Source organism: Coffea arabica, chromosome 11c (genome assembly GCF_036785885.1).
Source record: "Coffea arabica cultivar ET-39 chromosome 11c, Coffea Arabica ET-39 HiFi, whole genome shotgun sequence".
NCBI lineage: Eukaryota > Viridiplantae > Streptophyta > Magnoliopsida > Gentianales > Rubiaceae > Coffea > Coffea arabica.
In genome coordinates, this window is record NC_092330.1 from 1,245,091 (window position 1) to 1,250,111 (window position 5,021).

Below are 5,021 nucleotides of genomic sequence, written 5' to 3' on the forward strand. Positions count from 1 at the left end.
TTCTGCTCTCCGGATTTACACACAAAGCTCTGATTTCTAACAAGCGCTTTTGCAGTAAGTATTATGAAAACTCATTCTAATTCCAGCCCCTTGTGTTAATCCCAATGCTAACTTACTGTCCTGTCTGTCGCTTCCTCTGGCAACTCTTTCAGCACATCATCCTTTAAAGATGAATTCTCCACCCAGTAATCTTCCCATAAGCGAATACGCTCGCTATTTCCCGACCTCCATTTCAAACCTATACTTACCACTTCATTTCCAACCCTCAAGCTTCTCCAAACTGGTGAAGCGCCTGTTTTGGAAGGTGTTTTAAACCTTTGGAATTCCTCTTCACTGCTATATTTACTTCTAAGGACCTCTGTCCATAATGCTCCCTTTTGTTCGTGGTATCTCCAGTTGAATTTTGCAATTAAAGCTTTATTCGCTTCCTTTAATCTCAGTATTCCTAAACCCCCCTTGCCTCTAGCTTGGGTTACAATTCTCCAGCCTATGTGGTGCATACCTCTGCTGTCCTTCGTTCCATTCCATAGGAAGTTCCTCATGCATTTCTCCAACTCATCCAATACGTAAGTAGGAATTGCCACCGTCTGCATCATGCAAGTTGGGAGTGCTGATAACAATGTCTTAATCAAAGTCACTTTCACTGCATACTTCTTCCAGCCTACAAGTTTCCCTTGAACTTTAATAAACCTGAAAACATGTCTTTGGACACCCTATTATGAAGTATTGGCATTCCCAAATATTGCCCCAGGTCATGTGGCATCCTCATCCCTGTTTATGTGCTAATTTTCTTTACTATCCTTCTGGATATGTTCTTAGAACAAAACAAATTGAATTTAGCCACATTAATTTTCTGCCCAGACATATTACAAAACTTTTACATTACGTTAGCTATAACTTTAGCTTGTTCAACACTAGCTTCTGAAATAAGATGAGGTCGTCTGCAAACATCAGATGAGAGAGTTTTGGACCTGTTCTGCAAATTGGTTACTTGCAAATTGGAAATTGGACATTAACTTGGAATTTCTTGTTGTTTTCTGATTACTTTCATTCTGTACCTTTAATATTATTGGATGTGAATAAGAAACCTGATATTCTGAGTAACAATGCATGATTGGTTCTTCAATTAACATTTATTTGGAGCTGTATAAACAGAAAAAGAAATCTGCAGGGAGGATAAGCAGATTGTAGTTTTTCATGATTATGCTCAAGTGTTTAGCTTAATTTCTTCAGCATGCTAATGTTTTCAGGAGCTGCCAAGCATGTTTAGTAAATAATCATGCAGAAGCAAAACGTCTTAAACAAAGCACAAGTTGCCATCCTACTACTACATGCAAAAACAAAACATCATAGGCCAAGAAACAGGACTACATCCTGGACTTCAAACATTAGAAGGAAAAGAAGAAACCACAAACAAAGATAAGCTGACAAGCCAAATGCAGCCTAAAGTTTGGAACCTGAAGAATACTCTACAGAGGTCAATAAATTGAATCTGTTGATAAAAGGCATTTTTTGGTCTTGATAACTCAAGAACATTTTTTCAGACATTTTATGACATTGAATTATTTTTTACTTTTTGTATTGATACAAGAAAGAAGTGTGTATTTACAGTACAGGTATGTGCTCGTACCATCCTTAAATATAGTACTGGTATGTGGATCCATTTTTTTTAATAACCCAATCACGAATACAATAGCATCAAATAGGTGAATATGTTTAATCTGAATTCTCAATAGGAAAAAATTGGACATCAAGCGCAACAAAAGTTACAAAAGCGGTGGTGTTCATAACTCAAGCACTAACTAATACAATGCTTACAATTGAGCCAAAAAAATTCAAGGCAATTGCATGAAAATCTAAACTTGTGAACCATCTGCCTGGGAAAAGTAAAAAAACTCTTCCTGCTGTAGATCTATAGCATATCATCCACATATTATTGGTAGCTCACTCTCTCACCCCTCACTACCTCATCGATGCAATGCATTGAATTTGTCCCTCTCCAACCCTTAGTATTCTGATAGCAGCCTCCTTGTCAACAACTAAAACCATTCTCATCCCCATATTAAAGGCTAGACTTGTACTTGAATTTTGTTGCAGGTAAGCTACATCAATCAGCTGATTGATCTTTAAGAAAGAATCCAACCTGAGACATAATCTATCTTTTCTCATGTCATAGACCAATCCATTTTCAGTCATCCCAGTCCAGAGCAAGCCCTATTTGAGGAAAAATCCAATCATATTCTGCTAAGCTAATAAGTAGACAGAATACTCACTTGATTTGGAGAGGATCACAGACTATGCATCCTTATCTAGAACAATAAATTATAAGAAATGTAAAAGGGCTATTTGGGAATTATCCCTACCTTCAAAATAGAAAAAGAGGCCAGACACACGTGCAAAGCAATGGTCGTTGCTGATTTTTTTTCCTAGCAAGAAACAAGAACCATTTTCGGGAAGGAGAGAAAAAGGTACAGTACTCCAGCAGCAATATTTTCCGTTTCCAAATTGGATGTCTCAGCTGCTTCTAAGAACTTGGTCATTTAACCTTATCTCTCTGGCAAATCACTACAAAGATAACATTTCTCAACACACTAAGGATTCAATGACGGAATCAAAATATAGATCATCAACCAATGAGATTTTTATTATCATTCAGCCATAAAGACACCATCACTCACCATGCTTAACATACACATTAGAACACACTGTGACATAGAAGCAAAGGATCAATTAATCAGGATACACTTGCAAAGAAAAACAACACCATTAGTATCCCTAACAGCATTCCGTACTTTTTCCACATTCTGGGAAGATAGTTTGTGAAAAGACAGCGAAATCTGGTCTTCATCTCACTCAGTTTATGAGGCTAAATTACTAATCATCGAACTAAGCTTATGACCAAATGCTTCCACGAATGCCAAAGACCAGAGTATTGTGTATGATTCCAATCCTATCTTCTTCTTATAACCAGTCAACTAAAAATTCATCAACCATATATAAGTATTGATGTAGACTAAATTAAGCAAAAAAAGACAGCAATTATAGCTAAATATCGTCAATATCCATAGTATGACAAATTGAAGCTCTCAAATGGCAACATTTCCTTAATTCAAATAGAAAATGGAAAATGGAGCAATCTGGAATGATGTCCATGCAAGAGTCAAAATAACCATATGACTCACACCCTAATGATATCCACAATCTGTTTACAATATATTAGATATTATTTTTGTTAACTTTTATGTGCCTAGATACCAGTTGAATTAAAAACTAAAGAACAAGAACAAAAAGAATATTCAATGGAACCATACCTAAAGGATGTTACTCTCTAAATCCTCCAATTTCAGGTGTCATCTTGGCCATTCTTCTAACAAGCTCAGATCCAGCATCAATGTGAACACCAGCATCCTTATATGTAAGTCCGTCAGTATTATCTTTGGCTTTTTCATCACGACTACTGCTTGACATTGACAGGACAATGGTAGTTCCTCTACTTCTACAATCAAATTTTGTGCACAACCCACATGACACCAAAAATTTCTGCGAGAGGCAACTAGACTTCAGCATTGGCACATTTGAGTCCTTAATACACAACTCCCAATGTGGAATTACTATAGTTGTAATGCACTGCAATAGTTCTTTAGTCGCTCCATAGGAGGTAGACATGGAAAGCCTAAGAAAATGGGTCTTAAGACAATTGCAAGAAGGTTTATTTACAACTAAAGTAGCATTCACAGCACCCAAAAGCCTAAAAAGAGGAAAAGAAAAAAATCAGGACAAAGTGCTCTATCAAAATTTTTTTCTTTGAGATATGAATGTGATGCTTTTGTATAGAATATGCAGGCATTATCATAGCTTCATTTTTGTCGAGTGCAGAATGCACATTTACTCTTAAAAACCAACTTCTACCATTAAACCCAAACAACTAAACAGTATTGTCTTGGTTGTTACGGGGAGCTAAAAAGATGTTGAGTTTAACTTTGGAGGAGACAAGCCAAATTAACAATGCCCAAAAACCGGCATATATACACTTAAACATCGTCTCCTTTGGATGGTTTCTTTTCATAAAATTTTACTTTATCACTTTCTTTCGTTGAAATGTACATGTGGGCTGAAATGGTACTTAGATAATTGGACAACGAGTTCAAGTTAAATTCATGTTCAGGTTTTGATATGTCTAGTGATTTTATCACTCGATTATCACATTTCTATTGATCTACATAACTAAAATGCCCACGTAAAAATTAATTTCAAGCTTCATTCCCTCAGATATTAGAAAGAAAATGATGCAGTAAGCAGATTAAAGTTTTTACTTAGCTGAACAACCAATAACAATCCATCTGAAATCAAGTTCATCATTCAGGTCTTTCATCAAATGCGTGATATGCATGCAAAATACAAGCTTTTACTGCCAAATTGTGCACATCCAAACGCATTCAAGATTCCAAACACATATATCCCAGTTCTAATTTACCCTAAGGACTTAAAAATCATACAAAACACAAAGCCAAATGATGAAAACGAAAACTTACAGAAATTTCAAGAAAGTTGATTTACTGGTGAAGTCAGTCACCGAGGGGCAACAGACACCAAAAGAGTTGCGGGACTGAAGGAATTGAATCCTCTTTAAGTCAAAGGAACTCATTAACCATATAGTATGAGAGAGAATGCCCCTGCCACATCAGGATAATGGTCTGCCCATATGGCAGATGGAGATTGGCTGTTGGTGAGACGAACTTTGCTGTCCTCTCTGTTACTTTTTTTTTAAGTTGGCAATAACATTCCTATAAGCTAATTTAGGAGGTATACAGATTCGAGGTGCTTTGGCACTTCTTTTTTATTTTTTTTTATTATAGATGAAGTTTGAACTCCTGACATACCGTTCAAAAAAGAATTTAATATTTTTTTGATGGCCACCGAGTTAAAACTCGGTAGTTTTCCTCCCTATTACATCGTTTGAGCTTTTTTTTACCCTTTGGTAAATTAAAAGGCGTTGTGCTGATGAACTGTCAACCCTAGAT

The 5,021-nt window shown here is 36.2% G+C and overlaps 1 long non-coding RNA gene across 1 annotated transcript; it reads right to left on the reverse strand.

The window, feature by feature from the left end:
- Positions 1-1,703: 1,703 nt before the first annotated feature.
- LOC113716410 (uncharacterized) lies at positions 1,704-4,820 on the reverse strand. Its single transcript, XR_003454139.2, has 4 exons — positions 4,533-4,820; positions 3,312-3,540; positions 2,364-2,565; positions 1,704-2,214 (listed from the first exon to the last, which is right to left on the reverse strand). It is a non-coding gene; the product is annotated as an uncharacterized lncRNA (long non-coding RNA).
- Positions 4,821-5,021: the final 201 nt, after the last annotated feature.